At 32.3% G+C, this 13,381-nt stretch overlaps 1 protein-coding gene across 2 annotated transcripts in view; it reads left to right on the top strand.

The window, feature by feature from the left end:
- The window catches only part of LOC125066564 (pyrokinin-1 receptor-like), a 46,558-nt gene that overhangs the window by 27,567 nt on the left and 5,610 nt on the right, over positions 1-13,381 (top strand). The gene's annotated exons all lie outside the window — the stretch shown is intronic.

Below are 13,381 nucleotides of genomic sequence, written 5' to 3'. Positions count from 1 at the left end.
TTTCGTCCGAAAAAAAGGCAAATAAAAGAAAATGAATTTGCCCTTCTAATTTTTTAATATGTTGTAGGGGATACCTAGAAAAGCTTAACTTGAGATTGTCGACCAAGCTTTCCTAGGTGCTTTCGCCGCCATGTTGAAAAAAGGGGTAAAATTTGTTTCTCGGCAATAACTCGGCTATCCGATGAGATTTCGAAAATTTTTGTAGGACACTTTTTGTAGCTTTCTTTGTGCTCTACAATAACGCTTGAATCATTTTTAGCGTATCATGCATCGTTATCGAGATATCGATCGATAAAGTCAAAAATTTAGGACACAATTTTTGTTTTTTGCTTTTTTTTTCTTTGGGTCTTAATAAACATGAAAAATTGTGGAATTCAAACTTGTAGAGCATATTCAGACCTACAATTTCCTTCTTGGATTTTGTTATGTTGGACAAAAATTACGATCTCCAGCGCGCCGCAAAGTCGGTGAATCCACGCTCAGCGTCGAGCGCGCTCAAGTTAGTATCGTGTTGAGTTTTTGCTGTGCGTAGTGTAAATCGAGGGTTCCGATATTCTGGGCAAAAATTTCGATATCTAGTTGGCTGTAAACTCGTTATAACGGAGTGCCCGCATAGAGCGTCCGTTGGAGTTGGAGGGGTCAGGTATAAAGGGACCCTTTTGTTAGGGTCTACGTGTTGAAACGTGTTCTTCTTTTCGTAGCATCTCGGTTAGTTGCCTCGAGCCTTTCGAAGTGAGCACACGTGTTTCAACAATTTTGTGACCATGGGAGACTGTTTTATTTGTAAAAAAGCATTAATCGACGACATTTATGTTGCTAAAAAAAGAGCTGTTCGAACTCTCTTGACGGTGAGTGAGAAAAGAGGACACGTGGACCATCAACGCATGCTAGAAAGTGTCGAATCTGTGAGTGTGCATAGGGCGTGTTACAAGAATTATGCGAACGAAAGACTCGCGTCGTTTGTCGCTCGTCGAAAAAAATCAGTCTCGGAAGAACAGGAACCTGAACCTGAACCGAAACCCGAACAACAACAGCAGCTCGTACTCGCCGCACAGTTTCAAACACAAGTCACTTCTGGAGCACATTCTTTTCATTCACGCTTTTAGCGGTTGCGACACGACATCATCTTTCTATAACATAGGCAAGTCGAAGTTCATTAACACTCTCGAGAAAAATCCAGAGCTACGGTCATCGGTGGAATTATTCAAACAAGAAAAGGCCGATCCGGAGGTTCTCACTTGCGCGGGAGAGCAATTCCTTATCGCCCTATATGGTGGTGATAAGCACGAGAAGTCCATAAATATTTTGCGATTCCATCGCTTCGAAAAATTAATGACAGCGAATAAAGCGAATCACCTCTCACTACTCCCGCCAACCAAAAGCGCTGTGCGTCAACACATTTTCCGGACGTATCTCCAAGTTCAAACCTGGCTCGGATTTAACGATCCACAAGGATGGGGTTGGCGACAGACCAATCGAGGGCTCGAACCAATCATCAGCACCGCCGAACCCGCTCCGCCTGAACTATTAAAGCTCATTTCCTGTAAGTGTAAAGGAAATTGTGAGGCCGCCTGTGGGTGCAGAAAAGCGGGAATCAGTTGCTCCGTTATCTGCAGTGGGCAAACAGCAGTAACGTCGCCAGAGTCGACATTTTGCTTGACGACGACGACGATGTCTGTAACGATGATGATGACGATGCTCTCATCGAATCAGCATCATTTCCAACGTTTCAACAGACACAACAACTCGAAGAGTTTACGGAGGACGAAGAAGCCTGGACCATCCAAGCGAAAAAAGACATGAAAAAAGTCCATCGTTCGTGTCTCGAGTGCAGAAAAAAAAATTTTTCTTTCCGTTTATTTTGTATTGTAAAAAAATATTTTTTTTTACTGCACAAACAAATTATTTGTTTAATAAATTACTATTGTGTGATCCTTAATTTGTTGCTCTATGTACTTATTTTTTATCCCATCAATTTCCTGAACAATTTCCCATTCGATTCGACATCCAGACACAACCGAGCGAGCAGCTCGCTCGACGCTGAGTATGGATTCACCGACTTTGCGGCGCGCTGGAGATCGTAATTTTTGTCCAACATAAAAAAATCCAAGAAGGAAATTGTAGGTCTGAATATGCTCTACAAGTTTGAATTCCACAATTTTTCATGTTTATTAAGACCCAAAGAAAAAAAAAGCAAAAAACAAAAATTGTGTCCTAAATTTTTGACTTTATCGATCGATATCTCGATAACGATGCATGATACGCTAAAAATGATTCAAGCGTTATTGTAGAGCACAAAGAAAGCTACAAAAAGTGTCCTACAAAAATTTTCGAAATCTCATCGGATAGCCGAGTTATTGCCGAGAAACAAATTTTACCCCTTTTTTCAACATGGCGGCGAAAGCACCTAGGAAAGCTTGGTCGACAATCTCAAGTTAAGCTTTTCTAGGTATCCCCTACAACATATTAAAAAATTAGAAGCGCAAATTCATTTTCTTTTTTGAATGTACGTAATGACTGGACTATAAACCGAATTTAAGAAAGTATACCAATACTTTCTTAAATTCGGTTTAGCGGTTTAGTGGTTTATACCAATAAAGCAGGCTTCAACCGATGCGACGGTCACAGGCTACTTTCTTATGCTTTACATCTGACGACCAACCCCTAAAACATGTGCGACGCCGCGGGAGTCAACTAATTTGTTGACATATTTATTTTGTTAAGGTATGTTCGCTATACATATTATATTTCAATATAATTAGATAATAATAATAATGAATAGCAAAGAGCCGAGATGGCCACATAACACAAGTCGACCATAACAAAGTATCGCTGGTTCAAATCCAGACAAGTGCTACAGAAAATTCATGATTTATATCGAAGAATAATTTCATCACAAGAGGAAACTCTATAAAATTATGTCAATTGTCTGTACTTGAGTTGCATGATGAAATCCGAATCCAAAAGAATCTATTTTTTCCTTTTTCCTATTTTAAATTGAAAAAAAATATATCAGTGTGGACCATGTCTTCCAAGAAGACGACAAGCTCGAAGTCCAGCGAAGATCTGCTGATGTTCAATAAAAATATATAATAACGCCAAAATTTATAAAAATAAAATGTAAAAAAGTCACGGGCAACTGTGAGCCCGTGGATGTTGTAAAATAAAAAAAAAAAAACTAAGAAAATTTTGCACCATCGAGTTATTTATTAACCTAAATTTTTTTCTTGGATTGTAAGAGACAAGAGGTCAAATACGATTTTGCAAATTTTTATTCTGTTCATAATATCCCCATATTATCACTACGAATCTACACATAAATTAATATTTTCGAACTAATTAAAACAAAATATACGTAAATTTAACCGGGGAAGTAATTATTTTAAATCATTGAAAAAAAAATACAATGTTTTAATTTAATTACAACACACTTTAACCGTGTGAAAGGCGAAAATCTATTTGATATTTTTTGTCAAATGGTTTAGTTTAACATGTCAATACAAAATAAAACCAGTGTTGCTCAATGTCACCTGTTATAAAGTTTTGCCACAACTACGTCATTCCAAAACAAAAAATTGCTGCTCTATGTCACCTTTTTAAGCTAGGAACTCGAAAATAAAATTCATCAAATATTTAAAATAAATAATCTTTCATTTTGACCGCAACATGTAAGTTGAGATTACCCGAAATAAAATGCAACCATTACATGACATTATTGATCTCATTTGTTAGTTTAGTTACAGGATAACTAAACTAACAAATGAGATCAATAACTTATTACCATTATCTGAACTTTGTCTACATGAACTCTACAAGGTTGTTCCAAATGAAACGACAGAAAATTTTGTTAGTACTGCTTATTCCTGAGATATACCGACTGAGAAAATTAAGGAATTACGTAATTATAATGTCAGAAAAAAATATCTACTAAGTAACTTGCCACATCTCTTAGATAGAATCTACGTTCCGAACCGGTGGTAACATAAATTTCCAAATAATCTTTTAAACATCACCTCATAATTAGTAGTCTAAGCCTACTAGAATAACTTGTATTTTCATCTGGTTTGAAATTATTCACAAATTTAGAAAATTACCTGATGCTTACCTACATATTAAGCACTTTGTATATAATAAGCAAGCATAGACACGGATATAAACTAGTTAATATATAATAATAGTAAATTACGTTGATTTATTATTGAAAGATAATTACACTTATTGAACACGTGTTAAAGGCTGCTATTATTGCAATAATCTCATGGTCGTAATTGTTTTACCTGCTTATTTCATTTTGTTTTTTCACCGTTAATTATATTGAAATAGATTTTATAATAACAAATAAATATATCAAGAAAAATATAATAAATTACATCAAAAACAAAATATTCATCTTTATTGTGCGGTTTTTTATAATTCTAAACTCATAACTACGTTAAACAGACGTAATTGTCATATACTATGCTATATTTTAACCGATACGTATGTTCGGTGATAATTTTTATCATTTTGCTTATAAAAACGATTTTTTATAGATTGTTGAGATTAATAGCCGTCAACACTGTTACATTTGTCACCATAAAAAAATTAAAAGAGAAGGTTTTTAGTGTCCTCTTTTACCGCCGCTAGAGGGCGATGCAGCACGTCAACTTCGGTAATGTTGAATCTTTATACATACTTACATATATTTGTAATTACTATACGAGTGGAAATTATGTTTTGAATTTCATCCCACTGATTTTCTATCGAAAAGAAATTCTTATTAGCAGACTCGAAATAGATGACTTTAATGCATAAATAATTAGATTCACGATCATACACATCATTATTTTCCCAACGCTACATGACAAGTGCAATCTAAGCTGCTAGAATGTGAGTTCTTTTGCAACGCTCAGATTATTCTATCTATGTAGGTACACGCACACTAACATATGTACATATATGACAGAAGAGATTCATCGACTTGTAGTTGTATTCTCTACTAAATATTTCCGTTTTCAAATAATGATGTTATTTATAAAATGTGTAATATTCAGTATTGTTGTCTTCCAACAAACATTAATTTGTAATAAAAGTATTGCGAAAGATTTTTACAATTTATTGCACCACATTTTAGCACAGTATAAAAGTAAAACATTATGCAAATAAAATATTTAAATGAATTAGTATATAGGTATATAAATATATATTTAAATGGCAGATAAAATACTGTATTTTTATATACATATTCAATTTTAGTCTGTTGTCATTTGTTAAAAAGTTCGATGAAAATGACATTTGTAATAAAACTAAAATCAAATTATATTTCAAATACTGCCTACTTCTATTTTTAAGCGTGCCGACTTTTATAGGCGCAAATGTCAACGTTTACTTTATCAAAGGCTTCTTTTAAAATAGAAGCTATTCAAATATAGCTTGATCAACATTACATTACTCCCTGTTTTTGAGATTAAGTTCCGAGTGATAGTTAGTGGTAATGAAAGACTACTAGTGCATCTTTCGAAAGATTGAGCGCAATAGTACCCTTTAACCATTTAAGGTATTTTAAAAATCATAAACCAATATAATAATAAGAGAAACTTTCTGAGATGACTCGATACCGGGAACAACGAGAATTGTTCTAGCCAAGGACACCAAGTCGCGGTCGTCCCATGGTTAATTCGCTCATGTTGAGCTTCCCGCTCCCCGCATTTTTGTGTCTTTGAAAATTGACCTGACTTTGCCGCGACGTGTTGCAATGCCGAGCCTCGAAAATGCATTAAATCGTGAATATTTGGAAAATCACTTTACAAATATTCACGATTTAATCGTCGTTAACTAAAAAAAACTAAAAAAATATTATGTTAATCTACAACATTCATAGCATTCAAAAACAAAACAAAAACCTGAAATAATAGAAATAGACGAGCAATATTTATAATATATATAATATACATATATGTATATATATATTATATACGCGGGAGATATTAGACACCGTTAAAAACGGCAAGGAAGACCGAATTTGAGCAAGGAGATATTCGATGCAGAAGATAATACATTACAGTATTTTGTTTTTGTATAGATATGACTATATTATATTACGTATATATAATAAATAATTATTTTCAATAAGGCAATTCCCGTTACTATACTTTTAGACTATATCTTTTGGAGTGTACACTATGAGGCTGACTATTTTTCATATCTATATAATAATTTTAAAATTTAAATTTTATACAAAAAATATCAGTTTCTATCAATCGAATGAGCAGTAATTACGCATTTTCGGTGATACTGGCAATAAATAGTATTAATAATAAAACACTACTGTACACAAAATAAAATGAAAAACGATGCCAAATCTGTAATAAATATTTTATGTTTAAAAACAGAAATACTTTTTATGCAACTACTTATTTTTTTACTATATTTATTTTGTTTTAAATGAACGATAAATTTTATAACAAAGGTAATGAGTAGTGGCACTTGGCAGCTATAAATCAGTTAATTCTCACAATAGTTTTAAATATTTGATTTGGTTTAGTTATACGTGATACGTGAACTAAAAATCAATTTCAAATTTTTAAGTAACTAACTAAACGCCAATGACTACTCGTAAAACCTGCTTGTTTCATTCGCGTATAAAATCAAAATCTAAACCTTAAAAACTAAATACTATTTAATTTGCATTTTAAAATATTAATCTAGGCGATATAGGTGACACACCCATAGGAACAACGATAACTAGACCTTGAAAGCCTTCCTTATCCAAAATAAATTACCTGCTAAATGAAATCGTTTTATTAATGACACATATACCTAAATATATAAGTTCGTTGGTTAGGAATGTAAGACGTTAAAACAAAATGGTTGTCGGAGGAAGACATTTGTCAATGGTACTACCACGAGTTCTGCTATCAATAATATTTTGTGTCTTATGTATCTTTACTAAAAATAGGAAGTTTTTTTTTTTTGTTTAACAGAAAATAACTACAAAACCGCATACACTTTGCTTGACATTTATGTTCATTTATTTATTTATTTGAAACACCATCGACATATTCACAAAAACCACTACAGGTATTTACAGCACTATTGAATTAAATTAAATTAATAATAAAAAACTGAAACTAGCATACGTTTTTGTTTCCTTCCTGAAAGGCTGGCAACGCACCTGCAAACCCCCTGGTGTTGCAGATGTCCATGGGCGGTAGTAGTCACTTACCTTACTAACATAAAAAAACGTACATACATACATACACATGTATATGCTAAGAAATAGTTGAATATTTTTTTTTTTAATTTACACTGACTTAATTTTAGTTTAATTTACACTGACAAGTCTATCGTCAAAAATAAACTCATATTTCTACAATTAATTCTACGCATTTACTTTCAAATAAAAAACAATTTTCAAACTATAAGCGATTTGTAATTAAACAACTGTCAAAACGCTACAATTAGAACCAATTAAAAAGGTACGGTGTGATGCGATGCGAATAAATGGAAAAATCTGTATAACCGATTTTAGAATCGGTTAAAATCTAATATATTTAGATATATTACAATCTTTTATTTATATAAAAATATTTAAAAAAAAACAACATTTTAAAAATTAAATTAATCTTAACAGAAAAACATAATAATAAATGACTTATAATGTTCAAATAATTAAACAAAAAACTTATTTGAAAAAAATATGAAATATAAAGCTAATCACCTTGCCACACTGACCACGATAGCCGAGTGGTTAGAACACGTAAAACTAAACTGATAATTGCTATTCAAAATCTCCAAAAACACCACTAAATTGTATGTGTATAAATTATATTATATAAACTTAATCAGTGTCGACGACCAGCGCGCCCATCTCATACTCACAGGAGCTCTGAACATAAGCCAAGACGAAACGACATAGGAACATCAAAGCTCCGATGGATGCGCAGACAGGGCTCCCTTCTTGAAAAATAGCTGATCATTAAATGATAATATAATATGATATTATAATCTGATTTATGTCATTAAACAAGGCAAGATTCCGGAAAGTTGGAGCAAGAGTGAGGTGGTACTATACTTCAAGAAAGAAAAACCAAAGAGTCTCCTGAGCCAAGTATATAAGCTGTTCTAAAGAGTTAGCATGAACTATCTCGCCAGACGACTTGTCAAGTTTCAGCACTCAGAACAAGCCGGCTTTCAATAAGGCTACAACACCATTATAAACCACATCTGGATTGCTTGGCAAATTCTGCAGAAGACCAAAGAGTATGATCAACCGCTGCATATGATTATGTGGATTATACGACTATTATGAGACTTTGATACTATCGAAACCGGGTAATTCTTGAAGACTGCTGAGATATCATATCGATAGGAGATATATCGAGTACATCACACACTTTCGATTTACCGACGTGTTAATCTCTGTATGAATAAGACAAGACCAAGGTGTATCATTATTTTGATAAATTGACAAGGAACATCAACTATTCCTAATTTAACATAAACATTAATAATGCTTCCAATAAATCGAGACACAACTTGTGACCTATTTCGAACATTTACTGTTAGCCCAGTTGAGTTAAATTTTCAAATAGCGAAAACTTTCTCGAACGTTCTAAAAGAACAAATATAAGGGACGATTTCTGTCTCACCTCATCATTATTGTATCTCATCCTATTGTTGACCGACGATTTTACCATTCAAAAAATACTTTAATTAGCAAATAATCAATCGCATTGAATATAAAAATAAAGGCTGTATAATTATATATTCTACCACCAGCAATACTAAGTATCGTTGTGTGCCGGTTTGAATGGTGAGTGAGCCAGTTTATTTACAGACACAAGGGACATAACATTTCAGTTCCCAAATAATAGCGCGTTTATATTTCTTACAGCGCCAATGTTAACCTTATTTTATAAAAAAGTATAGTAATTTTAGAAAAATATATATGCGAAATAAGATATTTTATCAAGATTTTAATGAGATCGTATAGCAAAAATAATAACACGACCTATTCCAATGAGACAAAGAGTAAACACACCTAGAATTATACATTCCATTAATTCACTAGTGTAAACCCAATAAATTTATATTGGTTTGAAAACCTCGATATCTGCGGCCTGATAAACTGACCACTAGACCGACGCAGCAATCGTATACCAATTGTCATGGCAGTTGGTTAACCGCTTTAAGAGCCAGTGTGCTACAGAGCCGTGAGAATAATTAAGTTTCATCAACATAAAGTATAAATTCGAAATGTATAAATCACATAAAGATGTACTAACAATCATCAATACATAATATAAAACAAAGTCGCTTTCTGCTGTCTGTCTGTCAATATGCATGCTTAGATCTTTAAAATTACGTCATGGATTTTGATGCGGTTTATTTTAATAGATAGAGTAATACAAGAGGATGGTTTGTATGTATAATACATACATAATATAGTAGAGAAACACTGATAATTTTAGAGGTTTCTAAACACTTTTTTTGCGCTAACATTACAAACGCTAGCTGAACTCTACAAGATAGATCAAAATGATGTACTGTAGTAGTGTACACCTTAAGAAGGGCTACAAAAATGTCCGCGACGGTATATATCTATCCATTTGTTAGGGATAACCCACAATAACCATTTCTTATCCTTAGTACGAGAAATAATGGCTTATTTATGAAGCAATTTTAAGCAATGCAGTATTAATCCTTATCCAATTCATTAAATTGTTAATATTGATCCATATGGGCTAAAAATGACTAAAAAAACTATGAACGTCGTATACAAAGACAATATGTAGTATATTTAGTATCAGCATTGCACCCTTGTGAAGCCAGGAGGGGTCGCTAGTCTTAAAATATAACATTAAATATTTTAAAATATTATAAAAAGTCATTTAGTAAAAATAAATCGTTCCACATTTAAATACAAATATGTTAATAAAACCAGAAAGCTTTATACAAACAAGACATAATAATAATTATGTATTCATCATGTTCAAGTGAAAAGTTTTCTAATATAGAACAAAGTAATCCAATTATTCCATTTAATTCTGAATAGTATATTATTCTATTTAAACGTTTCATCTTCCTTGTAAGTTATTGTTTTGAAATATTATCTGAGAGCTTTAAGGATAGATCTTCACTGAGTGGAATTGCTCATTGAATTCCTGCCAAGCAGAATTGAGATTTTATGTACACTTCAAATGTTGTAAAAAAATATTAGTGAAATTTTTCGTACATTCATTATTTATAAAAGATTATTTTATGTATAAATGTATCTGACACTTAAAATACAATATCGTCTTTAGTACGCTGGAGTGAAGTAGATGAAGCGGGGGCGACTGAATTTGCGTCGGTCACGGGTTGCCAGCCGTCATTGAAAAATAAATAAAAAAATAAACGATTTTAAAAGAGTAAATTATTATTTGAGTTTGATACGATGTATCATCCATCTAATTACGAATCTGATAAAGAAGTCCTCATTTACCTTCGTTATATATATAATTAGTAAATGGACAGGCAAATGGAGCACCTGATACGTGGTCAGCATCGACAATAAAAATTAGTACTGGAAGAAATATTAACCATTCCTTACATTGACGATGGGCTACCAATCATGGGAAATAAGATGGCCCTTTGTCTGAATTTACACTGGCTCACTCCCCTTTAAATCGGACAACAATACTGATTATTGCTGGTTGGTGGTAATATATTTGTGGAGTGGATTGTATCTACCCAGACGTTCTGGCACAAAGCCCTACCACCCAGGGAGCACTTTAAAACGTTTAATATTAAATATAACCATTTTAATATAAGTAAATACATAATGCATATAATTTCTAAATACATGTTTACTCCGTAATTCAAATTTAAGCATGAATATATGAATAGAAACAATTAATTAGAATGAAATCGTTTCTGAGGTGGAAAAATACCAGCGTAAATGTCTTTTAAGTAGTGAATCGTGTACGATAAAATACATACATAAAATATGAATTGAGATACGGTGTTAGCAGGATTACTCATCTTTTGCAAAAGTTTTCTGTCTAACCCTCGAGTATTTGGAAATTATTCACGTTATTCGTGAATAATTCGCATCACCTGTACAAAAATAATAACGGAATTGTAAGCATTCAATAGCAAAATAAGAGTTACAACATAATGTCTGCCAAAACATATTAAATAATAGATCAATTTAAAATTTAAAATGTTTATACTTTAGAAAATGTCTAACTGTTTTTAAATTTATCTTTCAAAGTTTATTGCTATTTTCTTACAGTAAGTTACTTAGGTACGTAGATTTGTAATGTAAATTACAAATTTTAAAATTACATTTAAAATTAATCTAGATAAATTTATATTCGTCGTAAAAGTAAAAATGATGAACTTAATAAGTGTTAATTAACTTTCTATTTTTTTCATAATTGAATTCTATGGTATATCCTTTACTCAAAATATCCTTTTATTATTTACCCGACTTTCATATCTTTCTACTTGATGAAAAGTGGTCACCACTTATACATTGAGACTGTAAAGAAATCTACATCTATACTACTATACTGTAATATTATAAATGTGAAAGTAACTCTGTCTGTCTGTCTGTCGCTCTTTCACTGCCAAACCAATGAACTGAAATGAAGCCGCGGGCGACAACTAGTATTAACTAAATCCTATCATCCTATCCATCGCCAATGCGCAACTAACGTTGGGAATCCATTAGGGTCCCTCGTGCCTATAGTTACACTAGCTCACTCATACTTCAATGTTTAGCGGTAGAATAGACATGTATTTATATTAATTATAACACATTATTGTATATATTATATATACGACAAAAAATAAACAGTTTTGATAGAGCCACTTGCGAATATTAATAGTTCGATTTTCAATACCATTAAATATATTACCATCCATTAGTGCTGTCTTAATTCCATTACTGATTTGATTTCTTATAGCAATCGACTTTATTTAAGTATATAATAAGTTTTATTCGTTCCTCGCAGTAAGGTTTATACTTATAAAATTCGAATTGGACTTAAAAGGCAAGGGCTTGTAAGCAGCGTCGTGATTGTTTTGAAAAGAATGAACCGGTAGGCCGTAGTGACGTAGTGGCGAGTACAAATAACCAAAGAAATCCACGTCAGCAATGGCATAGAACTTATCTTTGCTAAGAAATAAAAGTGCGATTCTTTAAGAATTCACTTCGTATCTCATTCTTGAAATGTTGACGATCGATATACGGTCATACGCCATTTTAATACGTGTAACCTTTAGATATTTTTTAAATTTTCGCTTTCTTTTCTGCCAAGAGGGCACAGATTATTTCGCCAATGTCACGTGCGATGGAGACCTATAGATTTAATTATTATTATAATCAATGTCAAATATAAGAATTTGATATTTCACGCTCGTTTTCTTCGGAGATATTCGGAGTTTCTTGTTATAGAATAGCCCAACATACCCGTAAAGTGACAGCAGTTGACAGTTAAACGCTGGCGCTATTCACATATATGTATACAACAAACGCGTAAGAAAAGAGAATCAACAATACAAATCCAATAGAATCTTTAAAAAATAATGGGTAATTCCGCCGTTGGGTAAATTAATAGATAATTCGATCTGGCAAAGTTATTAATATAAATTGGTTTCCTATTGATAAATGTTTTATAAGAAAAACATTACTTTATTTCATGGCGATAGTGATAAGCGAACAAAAATAGTGGTTGAGTGCCGGTCGATTTCACAGCTAAAACTTGGCTCTATGTGAATCATACGCAGACGTTAAACAAGAATGTCTCATGACACAGTAGTGGTAGCAACACCACTACTAGGAAATAGTTAAACATAGAATAATATGAACATATTACTAAACTGACAGGTCGCGGTAACTACTTAACAGTATAGAGTCAACCACTTAAGGATTCTATACTTTTATCTATCTAAACTTATAGATAGATAAAAGATATCTCTATTTACTTTTAAGTATTAGATTACTATTTTAAATTAGTATAGTAATCTAAATTTTATATTTAAAATAATTCTGATTAAAGGAATAATGGTCTAATACATTTTTAATTTGCATTAGTAGTTTTATATTTGAAAAATGTTCTAGGACTAATTCATTTATTGTATTGAATAATCTGCATTACTGATCGTCGGAAAATAATAACTACTAAGGTCCTTGTCAGTTCTTCTCAGTGGAATATAAATTCCGAAGCAGTAGTGTAAAAAAACACACAGAAGTGCTCGCAAGAACCTCTTTGAATAAAGTTTATTTTGATTTGATTTGAACAATGATTAGATATGATAAGATGTCCTAGCACTAGAAAGCAATCTTAAAACGTGCACCTGTATTGCTAGACATAAAGGTGATCGTTAAAAGTGTTTATAGCGTTTTAAATAT

Source organism: Vanessa atalanta, chromosome 9, assembly GCF_905147765.1.
Source record: "Vanessa atalanta chromosome 9, ilVanAtal1.2, whole genome shotgun sequence".
Taxonomy (NCBI): domain Eukaryota; kingdom Metazoa; phylum Arthropoda; class Insecta; order Lepidoptera; family Nymphalidae; genus Vanessa; species Vanessa atalanta.
The sequence above is the reverse complement of the archived record's forward strand: the minus strand, read 5'-3'. Positions and strand labels throughout refer to the sequence as shown.